The 23,047-nt window shown below is 39.6% G+C and overlaps 1 long non-coding RNA gene across 3 annotated transcripts in view; it reads left to right on the top strand.

Annotated features, from left to right (window-relative positions):
* Positions 1-23,047, top strand: part of LOC144295008 (uncharacterized) — a 140,650-nt gene that overhangs the window by 105,418 nt on the left and 12,185 nt on the right. For all 3 annotated transcript variants that reach the window (XR_013362355.1, XR_013362356.1, XR_013362357.1), the window contains 3 exons: positions 14,949-15,087; positions 20,149-20,291; positions 20,420-20,568. This is a non-coding gene — a long non-coding RNA (uncharacterized LOC144295008). The remainder of the gene's footprint in view (positions 1-14,948; positions 15,088-20,148; positions 20,292-20,419; positions 20,569-23,047) is intronic.

Genomic DNA, 23,047 nt, shown 5'->3' on the forward strand with positions numbered 1-23,047 from the left:
AGAGAATAACATCTGTCCAAAGAAGATATACAGATGGCAAGTAAGCTTATGAAAAGATGCTCAACATCATATGTCATTAGGGAATTGCAAATTAAAACAAGAATGAGGGATCCCTGGGTGGCGCAGCGGTTTGGCCCCTGCCTTTGGCCCAGGGTGCGATCCTGGAGACCTGGGATCGAATCCCACGTCGGGCTCCCAGTGCATGGAGCCTGCTTCTCCCTCTGCCTGTGTCTCTGCCTCTCTCTCTCTCTCTCTCTCTGTGTGTGACTATCATAAATAAATAAAAATTTATTAAAAAAAAACAAAAAACAAGAATGAGATATCGCTACATATTAGAAGGGCAAAAAAACAAAACACAAAAGCTGGCAGGGATGTGGAACAATAAGAACTCTCTCACTTGTTGGTGGAATGAAAAGTGATTCAGCCACTTTGGAAGGTCGTTTGGCACTTTCTTACAAAAATAAACATACTCTTAACATATAATCCAGCAACAGTGCTCCTTGGTATCTACCCACGTGAATTGAAAACTCGTATCTACACAAAAACCTGCACACAGATGTCTATAGCAACTTTATTCATAATTGCCCAAACCTTGCAAGATGTCCTTCAGTAGATGATCAGATAAACTGTGGTACATCCAAACAATGGAACATTATTCAGCACTAAAATGAAATAAACTATCAAACTGTGAAAAGAAACTTAAATGCGTATTGCTAAATGAAAGAAGTCAATTTGAAAAGGCTACATACTGAATGATTCTGACTATATAATATTCTGGAAAAGACAAAACTACAAAGACAGTAAAAAGATCATTGGTTGCCAGGGGTTAGCAGGAAGGGAGGGATGAATAGTTGGAGCATAGAGGATTTTGGGGACAGTGAAACTATGATGGTGGATACATGTCTTTATACATTTGTCAAAACCCACAGGATATATAACAACAAGATGAACTCTAATGTAAACTATGGACTTTGAGGAATGCCTGAGTAGCTCAGGTGGTTAAGCATCTGATTCTTGATTTCATCTCAGGTCATGATCTCGGGTTTGTTGAACTGAAGCCACACACACCCCACCCCCACTCCGTTGGGCTCCATGCTCAGTGGGGAGTCTGCTTCTCTCCTTCTCCCTTTCTCTCTGCCCCTCCCCCTGCTTGCATGTGCTCTCTCTCAAATAAATAATTAAAAAATAAATAAGTAAACTTCAGAATGTAAGTGATAATGATGTGTATATTTAGGTTCATTAGTTGTAGCGAGTGTAATATCATGGTAGAGAATGTTGGTAATGAGAGAGGTTGTGGTTATGTTAGAGTGGATGATACGGGAATTCTCTGTCCTTTCTCCTCAATTTTGCTTTGAACCTAATACTGCCCTGAAAGAATAAAGTCTGTTTTTAAATATACAGGATAAAAAAACACCAATTCAAGACTTAGCCCAATATATTTATTTAATGTTTTTTATGCACATCACAATGGTCTAAGTGTTGTTAGGGTAAACAATAATTAAAACATAGTTCCTGGGATCCCTGGATGGCTCAGTGGTTTAATGCCTGCCTTTGGCCCAGGGTGTGGTCCTGGAGTCTCCGGATCGAGTCCCACATCAGGCTCCCTGCATGGAGCCTGCTTCTCTCTCTGCCTGTGTCTCTGCCTCTCTCTCTCTCTCTCTGTGTGTGTGTGTGTGTGTGTGCGTGTCATGAATAAATAATTAAAATCCTAAAAAAAAAAAAAAAAACATAGTTCCTATTCTCAAGGAGCCCAAATACAATAGGGTGAAGCTGTAGAACTATACCAACTATAAAGCAGAATTTTTAAAGTTCTATAATAAAGACACAAACAATGATGAAGACTTGCTCTGTTCCAATTAGGGAGAACCTTAGAATATTTGACTAAAGTAAGAGCATATGAGTTGGGTCTTAAAAACACAAATAAGATTTTGTCAGTCAGATACAATATTGGAAATGGAATAGGAAAACCTTAGAGTTTTCTCTAAGCAGAGGTAATAACACAAGCAAATCCATGGAGACATGAAACATTATGTATTGCATGTATTGCTTGTGAGGAATAGTGACTGCCAGTGTGGCTGAATTTAAGATTATATAAAGAGATACAGTGGGAAATAAAATTGGGAAGGAAAGGTGAGATAAAAGCCTTGCATACTCCATGCTAAGTGGTTTATGTTAATAAGATACAGAAGGAGTCCACACAGGTCAGCAAACTCTCTCACTGGTAGATGGGATCATTGTCCTGTAGCCAGGACAGAAGTAAAGAGGCACAAGCCTCAGTCCAAGGATCTGGGCCAGTATTCAGGAGGGATGAGATCTGGCAAGGCTTCCCAAGAGACAAGCATGGCTTGGGTTGTGCCAAAAGCCAGTTAAAAACATATACTGTCTTTTGGCTCAGAGTAGCTCTGCCCTCCCTGCTCAGCTTGTCTCTGGCTGGCCAGACCATCCATAATTAAAATTCAGGCTTGGGGATGGGGAGTGGGTGAAATGAGTGAAGAGGGTCAAAAGCTACAAACCTCTAGTTATAAAATAAAGAAGTCATAGTGATGTAATGTGCAGCATGGCAATTATAGTTATCATTGTATTGAATATATGCAAGTTGCTAAGAAATGAGAAAAAAAATTCTGTAACTATATGTGGTGACTGATGTTAACTGGACTTATTATGGTGGTCATTTTGCTGTGTATACAAATATCAAATCATTATACTGTATACCTGAAACTAATATAATGTTGTATGTTAATTATACCTTAATAAGACAAAGATCAGGCTTTCTTAAGGTGCCTGGGTGGCTCAGTCAGCTAGGCATCTTACTCTTGATTTTGGCCAGGTCATGATCTCAGGGTTGTGGCATTGAGCCCCCACGTCTCCCGAGTCGGGTTCCACACTCAGTGCAGAGCCTGTTTGTCCCTCTCCCCCTGCTCCTCCCCCTGCTCTCTCTCTCTCTCTCTTTCTAAAATAAATAAATAAAATCTTGAAAATATCAGTCCTTCTCATGCTTGGTGTCCTCTTTTAGGGTCACCTTCTCTAGCTAGACAGGGAAATTTCTGGGGATCTCTAGTGAGTCTCTTTTCTTTCCTTCTCCTTATTACCTATTCTGGGTGTTGAATAAAGGGACTGTGGCTTGATTTAACTCTTTCTGATCATCTGTAATTCAGTTAAGGAGTTTGTACTTTGGAATCTCCTTAAATTCCCCTGACTCTGGTCATCTAAGGTCCTGACCTTAAATTACTATCTTCATTTTTCCTCTAATGTTCTATCCACATTCCTGGCTGATTTCCAGTTGTTCCAAAACTTATTAGTTTAATGGCTTGGCTCTGCATTTCAACCTTACTCTGAACCTCAGCCTTAGAAGCAAAAAATAAGGGCTTGTACCTAATACAGACTGCACTCATTGTTCCTAAACTGCTTATAATCTAATCAGGGATGCATGATTAATAAAAATGAAGCAAAATGCAAGATTGGATAGAATTAAACTCTAAAATACATTAGTTGGTAAAGAAAAGGTAGAAAAGTATAGCAGGATGGAAGCTAAAATCAGGACACCTGGCTTCTAGTTCCAGCTGTCACAAACTGGTTGCAAGACTGGCCAACTCTCTGAACCTCAACCATAAAATTGGGGGTTGTTCTATATGATTTCTAAAAGAACTTAGAACTTTGTGACTAAGTGCTGTGTGGGTGGAGAAAGGGAGAGATCTGTTTGGATGACATTTGTTGGGTAAGTCTTACAGAAAGAAGAAAAAGGAATTTAATATGAGCCTTAAGGATAGGTGGGATTTTTTTTAAGATTGTATTTATCTATTTTAGAGAGAAAGAACATAAGCAGGGATGGGGAGAAGAGCAGAGAGAGACAGATAAGCAGACTCTGGGCTGAGTGTGGAGCCTAACAAGAGGCTCGATGCAGGCTGCATGAGGAGCTTGATCCCACCCTGAGATCATGACCTGAGCTGAAATCAAGAGTCAGACACTTAACCAACTGAGCCATCCAGGGGCCCCAGGATGGATGGGTTTTTGACTGGGAAGTGCAAGTTAGAACACTTGCTCAGTTGGAAGTAGAATCATTAGTCAAGTAGTGAGGTAAGACTGAGCAGAGTGGTTTATCCAGCACAGCAAAGAAGCCAGCCTGAGCACAAAAGCTGGGAAGCAATGGGAGAGAACTGGTTGAGTACACTGCAGAGATTATTGGACACAAAACCAAAGGGTTGAAGAGGATCCTTGAAGAGTGTCTGGGATGGACTGGTGGGGAGATATGCTGGAGGGGAAGTGAGATTGTGACCATGGTCCAATTATAAGTTAAGTAAGTTTGGAGCAACGTAGCTGAGGTGTGAGTGAAGAGGCAGTGGTAAATGTGAGGAGCATTTTCAAGAAGAGATTGAATAAAGAGGAAAAAGAAGGGGAAGCAAGCTAGGTTCACCATGAAGAGTGGATAAGTTTTTCTCTGGAGGACAGTTGGTTTCCTGGGGAGTTTCATTTTTAGACATGAACATGTCTGAATAGTTTAAGTAGATATCGTCTAAGATGAGCATGTCTTTATAGGCAGTTAGAAATGAGAATATGATTCTTAGGGCTAGATACATAGAGTTCCTAATGATTCATACCAAGGCAGTAGTTGAAATCATAAAAAATGGATGTTTGTGAATGAAGCAGAATATTACAAAGAGAAAAATGTATACGTGAATTATTGGGAAAAAAAAGGGATCGTAAGTCTTGCATTATATTATTTCCATCTCGTATAGTACCCCTTCAACCTGTCCCACAGATCTCTTTCTAAACATAAATATTAGCAGTCTTTTCATTTATGGATAATTGTATTAGGAAAGATAGCTTAGCTTATACTTAAATCCCCAATCTCAGTGGTTAAAACGTAATTCTCACTCATTCTACATGTTTGTCCCTCCCACTCACATTTTATTGGCCAAAGAAAGCCACGTAGCCACATCAATCTTTGAAGGAGGTGGGAAGTTCAATACTATCTTGTGCATTCATGGAGGGTGGGAATTTCTGTGAATAGTTCTAACAATAACCATAATAACATTTTCCCTTAGACACCTTCAGTAACCATGTCATTGCCACCCGTTTATCTGTATCATCAGTACAATGTTCCTGGTATTAATATTTTATAAGCAGTGGTACAATAGCAAAATTCCTATTCTATTTCTTTTGTTTTCTCCTTGTTTTGATGCTAAGCCTTCCTTTGGTTCTATGGTTGGCTCTCTTCTTTCCTTCCCCAATTCTTGAAACTAAGGAGACTCTGGAAAATGCTACATCCATGATCTTTACCCCCTTTCTCCTGCATTTGGTTCCACTTCTCCTCCTTTTTTTTTACAAGAATAAATTCCTTCCCTCACAAAAATAAATTCCTTCCCTCAGGGTCCTACCATACTTCCTTCTTCTACTTTCTCACTTCCTTATCACTCAGAGTTTAAGGCCATTGCAGGGCAAAATAACCAGCTGACAAGTAATAGTTATTACTCAATCCACTATCTATTCTGTCCAACATTAATTAGCTGGTTGCCCTGATTTGCACACCCTGTGTGCATCCCATAAGTCGTTGACTTGATTATTCTAATTAGAATTAATATTTTTTTCTGTCAGTATCCCATAGAATATTGTCTGTACCTTCAATATGATTATCACAGTCTGTCCTGTCTCAAAGTTATATATGCTCCCTCCCTAAATCATGACATCCTTATAGATTGTTATAATTTGCATGTAATAGATACTCAATAATTGTTGACTCACTGATGAATCCTATATTTGACCAAATGGACCATTGGTTTTGGTAACATTTGGATATATCTTGATTCAGCAATTAGTACTTATTAGGCTCTTGCTCATATCTAGAAAAAACAAACACTGAGATGGGAAATAAAATTACTTACTCTAGAAATTGCCCAAGAAGTTCAATACTATTGAAACATAACACAGAAGTTGAAGGATGGCAGGAGACAAAGCTAGAAAGATGAGCAGGTGTCAGATCTAAAGGGGATTTGTGTGTTAGACTAAGGAATTTTAATTTCAAAGCTATGGATCATGTCTGAAGTCCTCTCCCAGGCAAGTAGGATCTAGGATGCCCTTCTGGGATTGTATTTCCAGAAACTAGGTCTGGTTATGAGTAGGGTGAGACTTCTCCATAAGGTGCAGAGAATGGAACTGAGAGGATCTCAAGTAGAGACCCAGAGGCAAATCTAGGATTTGCTCAAAGTTGAGAAGGAAAACAGCAATAATTAATATGAAACATAAACTGAAGGTAGTAGGATAGAGCAAAGAGGTCAAAGCAGAAAGCCAGAGGCACAGCCTCACGTGGATTCTTAAAGCTCCCTCTTCCCTTTCTGGGCTCTTTCAGCCAATTCTCTAGGCAGGAGAGGAATATTCTAAACCAATTTGGACCCAAAGCCCTGCAAGGATTTTAAACAAAAGGATGATCAGGACTGCCTCTGACTTCTTTACTTAAGTACACAGCATCTTGTCATGTCTGAGCCCTCCCTTGTATGTATCTGTCCCAGATTACCTCCTCAGTAAACATTTAGTGAGTAATATGGACTTACTGCTCATTGTTAAGCACGGGAACACATTTGTTTAGTCTGTTCGTATGTTGTGTGAGTATAATGCCACAAGAAAACTGATTTCACACAAAGCCACAAAAATTCTTTTATTTATTTTAATAAATGCTGACTAAAATCGTATTATTTCCCAGTCATTCAAATGTAAAACTAACCTTTTCTTCAACAGTGTCTCAGGTATGCACACTCAAATCCTATGTATTAAGAAACAAAACAATAGAAAAGAAACCCCCCAAAAATGAGAACCAAATGAGACATAGGAATACTATAACACAAGTAGTCTAGCAGTAATGTGGTGTAAGTCTCCATAACAGTAGTCATCGAGAAACAGTGGCTGAGATGATTGTAAAACGTAACTTTAAACAATACAATGCTACTCCTAAATCTTGTATGTATATATGTGTGAGCTGCCAATCATAACTCAGGTTGCATGGCTAGAAGTAATGGTGGCAATAGCAAAAGCTAGAATCTCTTGGGGAGAAGCCTACCATTCTAAAGTTCTGGGTAAACGGGTTAGCCTTGGGCCCAGTTTATCAGAAAAGAAGGTTTTAAAGAAATAACAGTTGAACAGGGTGTGACCAGCTTGTACACATGTCACAATGGTGCCATCATGAGACAAGTCCATGTAACATAAAAATCAAGGGAGGAAAAACTCCAAGTGAAGATAAAACTGGTAAGAGCTGCAGAGGACTACCTTTTTCCCACACCACGCATCAGCTACACCTTGCAAATGTGCATATGCAACATATGAATGGATGTGTATCATAAGTCAACAGGTACTTAAACCTGCACTATGATTTCAATTATTTATATGAACTTTCTGTCTCAAATTCCAGGATGATTCCTTCATACATACAGAAAGCAGCATTCTTTCTCTGCAAAGATATCCCTTGGGGTACAATAAAAAATAAGTATTAAGTCTTTGTCCCTTGTTCCTACCCCATGGCTCCTAAACCCTTGAACCCATATCTTTTGTATGGTAATGAGATACATTAATATAATGAGGCCCTGTAGTTTCCAGATTGGCTGGGAGGGGGGTTGGCTAGAAAGATGGAGCCTTGATTAGAAGCTTGGAACTTTCAGCCCCAACCCTCAACCGTAGGCAGGGGAGAGGAATAAAGATTGAGTTCTATCACTAATGGCCAGTGATTTCATCAATCATGCCTATGCAAGGAAACCTCCATTAAAAAGCCCTAATAGATGAGGCTTGGATAGCTTTCAAGTTGGTGAACACATTGAGGTGTTGAGAGGGTGGTACACCCCAACTCCAGGAGGACAGAAGCTCCTAAACTCAGGATGCTTCCAGACTTTGCTCTATATATCTGTGCAACTGGACGTTCATTTGTATCCTTTATAATAAACTAGGAAACATAAATGAAGTGACTTCCTGAGTTCTGTGAGCCATGCTAGCAAATTACCGACCCTAAAAAGAGAGTAGTGGGAATCCCCAATTTATACCTGGTTGTTTAGAAGCACAAACATGGGTGGCTTGAGACTTGCAATCGGCATCTGAAAATAAGCAGCCTTGTAGGACTGAGCCCTTAAATCTGTGAAGTCTAACAAACTTCAGGTAGTGTTAGAATTAAATTGTGCGACATCCAGCTGGTTTCCAAAGAATCAGAGAATTGGTGTGAGAAAAAAACAAAAACAAACCAAAAAACATACATCTGTTTGGGGTCAGAAGTATTGAGTCAAAACAGCTCACCTCTGATTAAATATATCTTTCTAATCTTATTATTTTATCTATTTGTTGAAAATTAGTATTTAGGAAAATCTCATAGGATCTCTGAGTATATGTGTGTGCATGAGTGCACACAAGCATGCTATCCGGTGAGGTTTGGAATAATGACGTTGGTAGGTATAGAGGTGAATCTGGGCTTTTTCCTCTCAAACATTTCAGGTCTAGATTTAATGCTGCTCTGTTCTTTCTCCTCCATATTTCCTTACTTCCTTTAAGTAAACTTCAAGTTAATTCATCCCTTTTGGAAGCTGATATCAACCCCACCCTATGCAGTTACCTCTCTACTTGGTTCTGCAGATACTCCATTTTCTAATACATTCTGTAAGGCAGTGAAGAGTCAGGAATTGTTCCAAGCCTCAAAGACATGGTAGGATTTACCATGTGATTTTAGGTAATCACTTAAACCAGAGGCTATGCTATGAAAAAGGAGGCTAGAGGTGTCCTGCATGAAAGCACAGGTTCTGGAGTCAGCTAGACCTGAATGCAAATCTACTTTCTAACTCTTACTGGCTGTGTAACCTTAAACAACTTACTTTTGCTCTCCAAACCTGCATTCCTTCATGAAGGGGCTATAGTAATGGTTTTCAACGAAGTCATGTTTATAAAGAGCTTAATGTGAAGACTGGCACATAGTAAGCACTCACAAATGGCAATCATTAAGTTTAATTGTTGTGTTGTTATGTGAATGTTTTTCGATTGGATCTTAGCTAGATTTTTAAACTCTTTCTTGTCAGCATCTCTCTTATTTCCTGTTAAGGGCACCTGATGCCAGAATGTCTGCTCTCACTGCACCCCCATCCCCACCCCCATCCTGGCTAGAAGGTTATTTGAGTATCATCCCATCCCAAGTGTGTAGCAATCTTATGTCAAAGGAATGTAGACTAGGCCAAGTTGGTCTTTGATACTCACTTCTTCATTTGGTAACCCCTGAAACCCATTTCCCTTCGGCTTCCCCTTCTGGGCTCAAACCTCATTCAATGCCGTGGACACACACCACTCCTGACCAGCTCCAGCCTAGAACAAATCTTTCATTAAATTTTCTCTAACACATGGTATACTTTCCAGCTCTGTCTGCTTACTAATTCTTTCAATACTTCAACAAACTTCTACTGAGTGCTTATAACATGCTACGAGCTGGGGAAACAAAATGAAAGCAGTTTAGTCTTTATACTCCAGTAATTCATACTCTGCTTATGATGTGATAGTTCAGTGGGTCTCAGCCTCAGAATTAGAACCACTTATTGAAGTTTTAAAGACTGCAAATGTGGGGCACCTGGGTGGCTCAGTTGGTTAAGTGTCTGCCTTCAGCTCAGGTCATGATCCCAGGGTCCTTGGGATGGAGCCCCATGCCAGGCTACCTGCTCAGTGGGGAGCCTGCTTCTCCCTCTGCCATTCCACTGCTCATTTTCTCTCTCTCAGGTAACTAAATAAAAAAATTTTAAAAATAGACAAAAACTGCAAATGTTTATGTCCCACCTAATTTAGTAAATGTGGGTGGGACTCAGATATATAAAATTTGTAAATATTCCTCAAGGATTTTACTGAATAGCCAGAGTAAAGAAGAACCACAGGATGTGCTAAGAATGGAAAGGTGGTAGGAATATGGAAGTGTTGTGTGGACTTCATATTGAAAGTTTAAATGCTGAAGGATGAGTAGTTTTCCAGGGAGAGAGGAGAACTCCAGGAAGAGGAAAAGTATGATGCCTAACCCTAAGGCATTTTAATTTATCAGTATCATTTTCACTAATACCCTCATGGAAGAGGATTACAAGACTCATTTATTAAATTACTGGCATCTGTGCATATGAACTATCAATTTCAGAGGAGAAATGCCCTTCTGCTGGGTCTTCCTCTCCCCTTCCACTGGCTTTCAGCTCCCCTCCTCTCTTAAGGTCGGAATGCCTCAACATGGGGCCAATCACTGTTCCAGCTCAACCCTTCTCTCCACTTAATCATCAAACACTTTCTCCATCTTACTCAGAAAATAGCTGAGCCCCTTTGAGGGCAGCAAGAACATAGCTCAGAGTGGAGGAGATGCCCAGACCAGGGGCGAGGACTGGGCGAAAGCCTCCATGTCACTACAGTGTTTCTCCTTTTCCTCTTCCTTGAGGCTTTTCCTGTATGTGGCTGGGGAAATCCAGCCCAGTCATCTCTGAAGACTTTCAATTTAAAGCTTGATCTTCCACTATAGTTGCTTTTGGTGAAGAGAGTTGGCTGAAGCAACGGTCCCCACCCACAGCCAACATTCATCTACTCAAGCTCTCTGAAACAGTCTATCGTCTCAGAGAAAAATATACCATCCTTGTAAGCCCCCAAATTAGTCAGAACAGCAGACTCAGCCTTCAAAGGGGTATTTACATAGAATGCTTACGGTCTGGCACAGTCTTTCCATAATGTCCCTTGGCCAGTCACCAGTCACCTATTAAAGTCACCCATCAGCTTACTTCCCCTCCTCCATCCCCTGAGTATTCATGAGGTCTGGCTCAACCCCTTACCAGGTCACTTAAAATGAGTTTCTCAAAAAGCTTAATCTGCAGAATGCCATCAATAGCAGGTATTAAATCCGTAGATGGATTGTGAAAGCCGAAAACTCCTCTTGAATCCCTTCCACTTCTCTTGTGGCTGATGATGAGATTAAGAATCTTTCCGCAAGGTCTTCTATCTATAGCTCCCCCAGTGCCCTCTGATCCATTTGTGCCTCTGGCTCTGGCCTTGGACCTCAGCTGTGGGCTCCCCTCCTAGTTCTGCCATCTCAGGTACATTCTTAGGTGACTATTCAGCAACTTAAAATTTTTGAAACCCACAGCCTACATGCAAAACATTCAAACTCTTAACTGAAAGGAATTCCAAAATCTGTATTGTGTTCCCTCAGTGCAGTTGTCTTTATCTTCTTCTTGACCCAATCATTCTGGCCATCATGTGGTTTGTTGTGTTTTTTTTTCCCCCCCAAGAATGGCACTGACTTTAGGGTTGGTGCCCTTAGAAGATTCTCTTCTATCCCTTCTTCCTATTGACTCACAGAACTCCATCCCTACCCAATGATAACAGCTCTAGCAAGCTGAATAGTGGTGCCCTATTCACTGGAGCCTAAAGATGTCGCCTATTTTGGAAAAAGAACCTTTGTAGATGTGATTAAATTAAGGATGAGAAAATTATCCTGTATTGTTTAGGTAGGCTTTAAATGCAATCACAAGTATCCTCCTAGGAGAGAGGGCAGGGCAGGATTTGACATAGAGCTAAGAGATTTGAAGATGCTGGCCTTGAAGATTAGAGTGATACAACCATAAAAACATGAATGTGGAAAGTCATTCAAAAGCTGGAAAAGGCAAGGGACAGATTCTCCCATAGAGCCCTCTCCTAAAAAGGAGAATGGCTGGGCTCACACTTTGATTTCAATCCAGTGATTTATGCTTCTTTTTTTTTTTAAATAGATTTTATTTATTCATGAGAGACACACAGAGAGAGAGGCAGAGACAGAGGCAGAGGGAGAAGCAGGCTCCTTGCAGGGAGCCCAATGTGGGACTCGATCCTAGGACCACAGGATCATACCATGAGCCAAAGGCAGATGCTCAACTGCTGAGCCACCCAGGCGTCCCAATGATTTATGCTTTTATTTAAACTTTTCTGTATTTCACTTAAAGATACATACAAACATATTTAAAGTTTATTCAAAGAAACAACAAAATTATTTTTATTACCTGCAAAGTAAAAAGAGTAAAATGCTTCCGTAATATTTGAAACTTAATAGTGAAAATACATTGAGTTATTACTTATATAACTTTTAAAAACAATTGACAGGATATAGACTAAAATATTAAAAGCAATTAATCTCTGGATGATAGGGTTCTCAATGACTTATTTCCTTCCGTACAAGTTTTCTCCATTTTCTAAGTTCACAACAATGTACAGCTAATACTTCTGAAATAAAAAAATTATAAAGAAAAAATCTTGATGTAGATCATTTACTGACATTGAAAAAGTTCCTGACAAATATACATTAGTCAGTAGAAAGAAAAAGCTACAAAACAATGTAAATATCATGGTGATTTTTTTTAAAAAAAGATTTTATTTATTCATTTGACAGAGTGAGAGCACAAGTAGGCAGAGCAGCAGGCAGAAGGAGGGAGAAGCAGACCCCTGTCTGAGCAGGGAGCCTAATGCAGGGATTGATCCCAGGACCTTGGGATCATGACCTGAGCAGAAGGCAGACACTTAACTGACTGACCCACCCAGGTGCTCCTGTGGTGATTTTTATTTCAAAACATGCATGTATATAGTCAGAAACAGTAAACATGCATACATCAAAATTATCTTTGATACAATCATGGCTAATTTTTGTTTTACATTGTGTTTTTTTGTGTCTTCAAATATTCCGCATTATTTGTGGATCTTATAATGAGATCAAATTGCTATCAAATAAGAAAAGTTAGGAGTATATAAATGATAGAATAAAAGATTTGTTGGGTCAGAACACATAGACCTTCATATAAGAATATCAGATGGCATGCTAGAATAATAATGTAGCTCCTATAACTGGAACATAGAAGACAGTTTTAAAAAATGCTCTCTGAACGTATGAAGATAAAATAAGATTAAAATTGTGCCATTTTGGCACCCACAAGCTAGGGTAAGTCCAACACCTGTGTAGGCTGCCTGCTTTCCCAGAGATTTGCATCTAAACGCTGCTGTGAACTAGTGAAACTAAGAATTTACTGTATTGTCATATCTCTTCCATAAATCATTCACAGGTCTCCTTTATTCCTGTAGGTTAAACACCTTTCCAAGGTCCTAGATTTATGCCCTCACTATTGGCATTTCCAGCTCCTCACTCCTAAATTAAGTGAGGGCCAAGAAGATAGCCCTCATTTTAGAGAAGGTGTGTGCCTCGCAGTTGGCTTTGCATTTCTTCAAATTCCAGGCTTCTGCTGATGAGATTATTTTGGTCCTAGAAGCGAATCCTGGCCAAGAGCAGGTTCTCTCCCACCATGAAGGATGATGCATTTAGGTGCTTTTGTATTCTTAGTCTTTCACGGATACCTTTTCTGGTGTCAGAAATAGTCCTCTTTGCCTACTGGTAATCAGTAGCTGAAGCGTTGAACAAGAACTCTCTCAGCAAGAAGTCTGCCCATTAGGATCCTGCCTTCTAAGTCCTTGCGCCCTATGTGACCACATGAGATGCAGGTCTTATACAGTTATGTGGAAACAATTTGACCGGATCCTGATCATGCATGTAACTATTACAGGCTCCTCACCAGACACATGTACAAAGGATGCAGGGGCATTCTGCCCATTATCTTTAGTGCCAGCTCATGCTGGTTCCAAATCCTATCAAGCTGGATGATGTGGACTCCCCAGTGATATTTTTGCCCTTCTGACTCAGAACAAGGCAGAGAAGAGATAGAAAGATAAGTACAAGAACTAAATAAAGCTAAGAATCCCCAGAAATCATTGATAGGGAAAATATTTTCTCAGCTCACTTCCATTTATTATGACTGGCTTCCTCCAACAGGATCTCCTGAACAATCATTGTTTCTATAAAATCTCCATTTTGTTCTAGATTCACTTCAGTTCCTTTTTCTTTGGAATGAAGGACAGAAACCGTGAGCTCCCCCTGGAGGTAGGAGTGTGCTAATAAGAGTCTCCTTGGACTCGCTCTTGACTCCTCCTACCCATTTCCAGTCAGCTTCTGGGTGACCTGTCTGCAGCCTGATCAAGTAACATCTGACTGGGGCTTCTATTCTCTTTGTATTTTAGCTACTCTGATCTTAATAATAGGAAATGCTCCTTGCCTTGCTGCATAAAGAGCACAGTCTGTTTCCATCTTGTCTCACATTTTTTCTTTTAATATAAACACTTTGTTAGTCATATGATTCTACTTGACGTCTCGCCAATATATTCCGTTCCTCTTTATCCTTATTATGGCTCTTCATCTTCCTAGAATTCTTTTCCTACTCTAAGCCCTTGTCTCCTTGTAAAAATCTTTTCCATTCATTTAAAACCCAAGTCCTGGGCCAGCTTCCCCACACCCACATCTGAAATCCTGTAAAACTTGTTTACAAAGCCCTTCTGTATGCTCCTTTGTATTTTAGTTATCTCTACATTGCTTATCTTACTCTAGCCAATCAAATGCCTAGCATAGTGTCAAGATCTGGTGTGCAGTAGATAATCAGTAGATAAATGTTGAATGAAGTTGTTGAAGGATGATTTCAAACAATCCATTTTCAAAAAAACAGATAACCACATTATTGAAAAAGAAAGAAAGGAAACAGAAAGAAGAGAAACATGTCTGGAGGAGAAAGGTCATAAGAATCCCAGCATGCTGTAGAGAGAACACTGGATTAAGGATCAGGAATGTGGGCTTAAGTCCCACATAGCTGTAAATGAGCTAAATGACCACCAAACTGCTCTCTAGACAATCAAGGCAGTGGATTACATGAACTCTCGTTTGTCGCCATGATGAAATGTACGACCATCTCCCCATTTAGGCTCCTGATAGCTAACTAAACAAGATAGCATTCAGACTGCACCTGCCACAGAGCCTAGCATAACATGTGTGCTAATAAATATTAGTTCCTCTTTTCCTCACATACAATGAAAACATTCTCTCCATAAGCTGAACATGTTTTCTTGTTATTTTTTTCCTCTAGCCCTTGCCACGTGCCATTTTAGGTAGAAGCTTCCAGTCCAGTAACTAAAAGGAAAGAGCTATGCCAAAAGAAATTCTTAGTCAGCTACATCACAGTCTGGGAAGATGTGGAAATCATTTGACAAAGATTATTCTACATGGTAAGCAAGAAAGAAGAAGGGTAACACTTGGAAGACAATTTAAAAAATGGGAAAGAATTTAAATAAGATATGCCAGGAAAATAAGCAGATTCCAAGGAATTGAACTAAAGAATCTGGAACTTAGGACACTTGCAGATGTTCAGATTAATACGTGTAGCAACAACTCCTTTTTTTTTTTTTTTTTACCAAGGATTTTAGAGAAATGAGAACTTCTACCTATGACACTTTTAGATTTCACTGAAGTTTATTTTAATTCTTTGTATTTTTGGAAAGCTAATTTAATTTCACTATTTTATTTTGATGTTTTCCTGACTTACTTAAAAGACTTCCAAACCACCCTCAGTCCCTGCAAATATGCAGTGTTCTTTTATTCCTCTCTGCCTTTGTGGGTGCTGTTCCCTCCTCCTGCCATCCCCTGTCCTCTTTACCCTTCAAAACCTATTTGACATGTCTGACTCCACTCAGCAAAGTGAGTCGCTCCCACTGCCATCCAGTAGTCTTGGCTCATAGCTCTATTCATAATTTTCCCAATCACTAGGGCCCTAGCTGGGTGCACCCAGTTGGGGATCTGCCTGGAAAGTGAGGAGGAAACAGATTAGGAGAGCAGTTCTATGCTCAATTATGAGAAGTTATGGGCCTTTCTTTACTAAGCATCTAATGCTATTATCTGGTTGTTGTTGTTGTTTTTTAAGAAGGCTTATGAAAAGGCTTTTCTTCCAATGCTGTTCTGAGTATATGCTGAGAGGCTCTTAATAGCAGCCAAATTGTGCGGGGGGGGGGGGGGGGGGGGATAATCTAGAGGAGGAAGGTGCTGAAATAGAAGAGTGAAGAAAAAGAATCCTCAGTCTCAGAAGACTTTGCAAGAAGTGACGTTTAAGTTTGCCCACTCCCACACCTTCACTTAGTTATCCTCCTACAGGTCTTTAGATTAGCTTCCTTAGGAAAGTGTGTCATGCTTTTTCTGATGAGAACAATCAGAGCATCTTATACCTCTCACTTACAGCATTTACCACAGTTGTAAATCTATATGTATATGTGATGCTTTGATGGATGTCTGTTTTTATCACTAGGCTCCTGAGAGTAGGGACTCATATGACTCAGTAGTAGTGGTGTTCCTCACCACTATTCCCTAGGTCTTAGTATAGGCCTGGCACATAACAGGATTTCAATTTTTGCGGAGCAAATGAATAATGTTGCATGAAAGGCAATGGGGAAAGGGAATCGAAACAGATTTAAAGGGACACTCTAAAGTAACTTAGCACTGCTAACAATCAGCATGCTGTGATCAATATAATGATCAAGAGCATGTGAGGTTTTTTTCCTCCTGACGTCATATATCTGATGTCTTTTCCAACACTACCTCCTTAATTATCTGACACCAACTGGGTAACCAACAATTCAATTCAGTTCTGGCACTATTTACTTGGAGTTAGCATCACATCTCATAAGTTAAAGGGTTCAGCCCCAAAAGACTACCTCTACTTCCAGATGCCTATCATAAGTCTCAGACCACCTGTGCTTTGGATCTACCAGATATAAATTGAGGATTCCCATGACCCTCTCCTCAGGTTGGATGTTTTGCTAAAATGGCTCACAGAACTTAAGAAAGCACATTACTTACATTTACTGGTTTATTATAAAGGATACAAATGAACAGTCAGATGAAGAGGCACATAGCATGATGTCTGGAAAGGTCCCAAGCGCAGGAGCTTCTGTCCCTGTGAAGTTGGGGTGGGCCATGCTCCCAGCACTTATAAGTGTTTGCTAGCCTGGAAACTCCGGACCTCGGACCTCGTTGTTGATGGGTTTTTATGGAGGTCTCATTACGTAGGCACAATTGATTGAATCACTGGGTGTTGGTGGTTAAACGTAATCTCCCTTTCCCCTCTCAGGAAGTGGGGCTGAAATTTCCAAGCTTCTAAGCTAGGTTTGCTCTTTCTGGCTTGCAGTCCCCTTGCTAAAGCTATTTAGAGTCTCACCAAGGTGGGCCTCATTAAAAGATGCTCCTATCACTCTTATTCCAAGAAATTCCAAGGGTTTTAGGAGCTCTGTGCCAGGAACCAGGAACAAAACCAAAGATCTTTCTGTGATACCACAAGGTGGGAATGAATTTAAGGATGTAAATAGAAGGGTATATTCAGTTAATAGGTAGATTGTAATGATGATGCCAACAATGATGATAACCAAGGTCTCAATTATTCAAGGTAATAATAAGTCATTAGGTTACAATTGAATTTCATTGCAATTTATTTCCCCACTAACTTCTTACATAGGCATATTAATGACATCAGTATGTCTTCACTCAGTAATTATAGCATTCCCCTCCCTACTTTATGTAAGCCCAATACCATCTTACTCTGAATCATTTATTTGATAATCAGATGTTACAGATGCTCATGAGACTGTACAGCTGAATTAAATATTCTGGCACTGTGTTTTCTGGGAAGAGAAAAGTGTGGATGTCTTTTTTTTTTTTTTAAAGACTTTATTTATTTATTCATGAGAGACGCCGAGAGAGAGAGAGAGAGAGAGAGAGAGAAAGGCAGAGACACAGGCAGAGGGAGAAGCCGGCTTCGTGCAGGAAGCCTGATGTGGGACTCGATCCCGGGACTTGGGGATCACGCCCTGAGCCAAAGGCAGATGTTCAACCGCTGAGCCATCCAGGCATCCCAAGTGAATGTCTTTTAACAACCTTGGGTCCCACACAAGACTTATGAGTTTAGACCTGAACTCTCTTTGTTTCTCCTATTCTTCAACACTTAAATCAAAAAACATTTTCCAACACAAACTATAAATAAGTTGACCACTAAAGTAAATTGTTACTGACAGTGTAACAGAAGGCAAATTATATACAATCTATTGATGGAATCATTCAATCATTCATTCCCTCCAGTGTTTGTTGAAAGCTTTCTGCATGCCTGATAGGGCATATAGGAGACCTCTACGATGAAGTTAAAAGACGTCTGTAGGATATGAATAAAACTCAACGCATACCCTGCCCTCAAGAAGTTCCCAATCTTGCTCAAACAAAAGATCATGGAACAAATTTTAGACCAAAATCTATAATTAGAGACTAAGATAAAAGAAGGATTCTACAGAAGTGTGGGGGAAAGGGCAACCAAGTCAGGTTGGGGGATTGGGGAAGGTTTCCCAGGAAGCTAATTTTGAAGGATGAGCTAAGAGAAAAGGATGAATTAGGAAGAAGAGGGTATTTTTTTTTTTAATTTTTAGAAGAGGGTATTTTAAGCAAAAGGAAAAATGTATGAAAGAGCTCTCAGCCTAATCAGTAAACTACAAGTAATTCACTACATATCTTTACTCAAATACTTTCTATTTATGAACATTCATAAATACAAAGCTCTGCTTCCAAGCAAAGACTCATCAACTCTTTCAGACATGCCAGAAGGAGTTAGTGGTCAGGTGAGGTAATTTCAGTCCTGGTCACAGGATCACTGGGTTATTCCTTAATCCATTTAATTATTCCATTGGGTTATTCTTTAATCCATTTAATTAATATCTTACCTTGCAGTATGGCAAACTCAAATACCTACCGTGAGTACAACTGGCAGGATAAGGTCTGAGGTAAACTGGAGTGTGAGGTGTGAGGTGAACTGTGTCCAGCTACGGAAATGAGCAGCCTCGGGCTTTCGCTGATTTTACTTGGCCAGAATGTGGTCTCAGTGTTGCTGTGCCTTTGCTCTCTTAAGGCAAACCAGACCTCCTTCAACTTTGAAATTCTGAGAACAAATTCACATTTTTAAAGTTCTATGCAGGCCAAACAAAAAACTTAATGCAGGCTGAATTCAGTCTGCTGACCATCACTTTGTTACCTTGATCTCTGTATGTTTGATGTATTTGCTTTTGGTTTTCAGTGTTTTACAAAAATTACAAATGTTTTTGAGAAGTTAAAACAGATGCAGCTGTTATTAACATTAATAGTGTTAGTAGGAAGAGACATGCAATTAGTATAAAAACAAAAATAGATGTAGTACACAATTGGAAATGGCAAATGTACATACTTATAGGATAAATCGTTTCAGTGATAACGACAGTTCTGAAGAACAATGATCCAGTCATTGCATCATCATGCACACACCTATGCCATCAAAAATAATGAGCAAGACGAAAGTCATGGTCAGAATGAAAGGCTTTATGTGTATGTGTATGGAGGAGGGAGAACAATGTCAGATACCTAAATAAAGTTAATTCTGGAAATATAACCATTTATTTAGGAACTTCAAGGCTGGACATGGGAAAACCACTGCTCCTGAAACTTCGGAAACAGCCACAGTTAAAATTTCACTTTTAAGGACGTCGTGGCTGCCAAGGAGTTTTCTATACTTGCAGCCAACCCCAAAGAGCAGGACCACCTACCTCAACATATGTTCAGGGTGTTAGGAGAAGGTAGCCCATAGATTGTACAGAAGGTAGGAGAAAAGAGCATACCGGATTTGTGATTTTAAAGACAAATGAATTTTTTTTAAAGATTTTATCTACTTATTCATGAGAGAGGCAGAGACATAGCAGAGGGAGAGAAGCAGGCTCCATGCAGGAAGCCAGATGTGGGACTCGATCCTGGGACTCCAGGATCATGCCCTGGGCCAAAGGCAAGCACTTAACTACTGAGCCACCCAGGTGTCCCATGAATTGGTTTTTTAAGCAATAACTGTAAGTGTTTAAAAATTCAAATAGTGTAAAAAGATATACAGTGCTAAACAAGTCTTCCTTCCTCCCTAGACTGTGACTTCTACCTAGAGGTGATCATTATTAAGAGTTATAGGGGCACCTAGCTGGCTCAGTGGGCAGAGCATGCAACTTTTGATCTTGGAGTTGTGAGTTCAAGCCCCACGTTGGGGATAGAATTTACTCAAAAAAATAAAAAAAAGTTTCTTATATTTCCTTTCAAATAAATTAATGCGTATTATACACTAATTTCTGCAATTTTTTTCCTATTTAAGTGTTTTGGAGATTATTCTATATTAGTTCATGTAGATACTCTTTATTCATTTTCACTTACTTATTTACTTGTTTATTTTTTAAGATTTTATTTATTTATTTCAGAGAGAAAGTGAAAGAGCATGAACTGAGGGAGAGGGACAGAGGGGGAAGCAGACTCCCCACTGAGCAGGAAGCCCAATGGGGGCTGAAACCCTGGGATCATGACCCGAGCCGAAGGCAGACGCTCAACTGACTGAGCCACTCAGGTGCCCTTTTTATTAATTTTAAAAGCTACATATAAAGATATATCATAACTTATATAATCAATACTCCATTGATGGATTTATATTGTAGTCTTCTGTTATTATAAACAATTCATCTGTCTTGTTTGAAGTCTCCAAAGAATCTATTTGGTGAAACTGCATCCTAAGCCTGCAAGCCTAAACATCTCTTGGTCCTGATGGGCTTGGGAACAAATGAACCTAAGAACACTTGGAAATGAACTTGTTGATACATAGAGAAGAATCTGTGTCTGGAAAGAAGGTAAATGTGGTGGGATGAACAGCAACAAAACTGAATTCAAAATTAATGGGATCATAAAGAGTCTCATGGGATAACCTAAGGAATTTAATCTTCTCTGGAAAGATAGAGCCATTGACTGGTTTTAAGCAGAATGATAATATAACTATACTTCTATACTTTTTAGAAAAAAGTATACTATACTTTTTAGAAAACTTATTGTGGGGAATCCCTGGGTGGCTCAGTGGTTTGGCCCCTGCCTTTGGCCCAGGGTGTGATTCTGGAGTCCCGGGATTGAGTCCCGCGTTGGGCTTCTTGCATGGAGCCTACTTCTCCTTCTGCCTGTGTCTCTGCCTCTCTCTTTCTCTCTCTCTGTCTGTCTCTCATGCATGAATAAATAAAATCTTTTTTTAAAAAAAGAAAACTGGGCAGCCCCGGTGGCGCAGCGGTTTAGCGCCACCTGCAGCCTGGGGTGTGATCCTGGAGACCCGGGATCGAGTCCCACGTCGGGCTCCCTGCATGGAGCCTGCTTCTCCCTCTGCCTGTCTCTCTCTCTCTCTCTGTCTCTATGAATGAATAAATAAATAAAAATCTTTAAAAAAAAATAAAAATAAAAAATAAAAAATAAAAAAAGAAAACTTATTGTAACAACAATGAGAATAGATTAAAGGGAACCAGAAAAGAGGCAGGAAGATTGGAAGGCAGGGCATTCAAGTAATCCACAAAATAATTTTTTAAAAGATTTTATTTATTTATTTATTTGAGAGAGAGAGTGAGAGCGCACAAACAGGTGGAGTGGCAGAGTGAACAGGAGAAGACTCCCTGCTGAGCAAGGAGCCGGACCAAGCCCCAGGACCCTAGGATCATGACCTGAGCTGAAGGCAGATGCTTAACTGACTGAGCCACCCAGGCACCCCTCAGGAAATAATTTATGAGGATTTTAACTAGGTGACAGCAGTGGGAATGAAGAGGAGGAGATAAGACGTTAAACAACTATTAGAGAGTAAAATCTACAATACTTTGGACTTCTTGAGTAAAAGTGTGATTGAATGAGCAGAATCTAAGATGAATACCAGGTTTCTGAGTGGGTCCACTGGTAGATAGTGGTATTAATCACCAAGACAGGAAGGAGCAAGCATAGGGAGAAAGACAGTTGAATTTTGAACATTTGACCTTGACCTCTTGAGGTAGTTTTGTCCAATAGGCAGTAAGACACACAGATCTTAAAGCTCAACGACAGTGCTACATACCAACAGCAGACGTCAACATATATTTAATAGCTGAAGCTGTGAGAATAGAATAGGTCACCTGAGGGTTACATACTCACTGATACAACAAAAGGAAGATATGGCAAAACTCTAAGAAAAGGAGGCAGATAAGTAATACATGGAAGAAGAGGAGCCAACCAAAGAAGAAACGGCCTTTTATGAACATTCAAAAATTAAATAAACTGGCACAACAAGGATTCAAGTAATTTTATCTTATTTGAAGCTCAAACAATTCCATATTCTAGGTAACTTAATTAAGCTCATTTAGAGGACTGACCCAAGATTTCACAGTTTTTAAGTAGCAGAGCTAGGACTTTAACACTAGCCTTCCCCAAATTCCACAGATCTTCATTCTACCTTGCTGGCTCCAAATTTCTTAATGATTCGCAGACTAGCAAAGCCAAGAACGCAGAAATAGGAAAGAAATGATACAAGTACAACCAACCTTCTGCAACTCTCCGTAGTCCCATGCTTTTTACACAATAGGAAATAAGGCTCAGAGAAGTTTAAAAAACACGTTACTTAAAGCTCCAGTCTTTATTAAAACTTACCTAAAACCGCAACCCCATCCTTTAGCATTCACAGGCAAGGAGACATTAACTATTTGTTTGCATAAGGGTCCACTTACTCAGGACTTTCATAATAAAGGCATCAGAAACCAAATAGTATCTTTTCAGTACTATAATCATTAGAGAGAAAAACTATGGGACTTCTTAAGGACTTGCTCTGCCCCACATAATGTTCTTTATTTTATGCAAATGAACTGGCTCAGGCAAATATTCTAGGTGGTTTTCAGGAGTATGACATGAATGAGTGTTAGAGATAAGTAGATATTGGCAAAACATTTTTTATAGTGGATATTGGCAAAAGAGTATTATTATTATTATTATGGGCCCACAAAAGCTTGGAAAATGTTTCACTATAATCCATCTTTTTATAGTGAAAACTGTTTTACTGGAATCTCACCTGAAAGAATAGAACTTGGTCACCAAGTTTCAACAACAAATCTTGTTAAAAGAGTACATTTCTCCTGCTGATAAGAACAGGGATTTTCTAAAAAACTTTGATATGTATACTATAAAGCCAGGTTATGCAAGTGTGTTGCAATTGAATAGATTCCAAATGTAGGTTTGAATATGATTATTTCAAGATCTCTTTACTTAGGTGTATTAGTGAGCCTGTGCAGGAGATCTCTGCCTAGAAGCTCCAACCTGTCAAAGTGGTTTCAGTTGCTC

The sequence above is a fragment of the Canis aureus genome, chromosome 23 (assembly GCF_053574225.1).
Source record: "Canis aureus isolate CA01 chromosome 23, VMU_Caureus_v.1.0, whole genome shotgun sequence".
Lineage (NCBI taxonomy): Eukaryota > Metazoa > Chordata > Mammalia > Carnivora > Canidae > Canis > Canis aureus.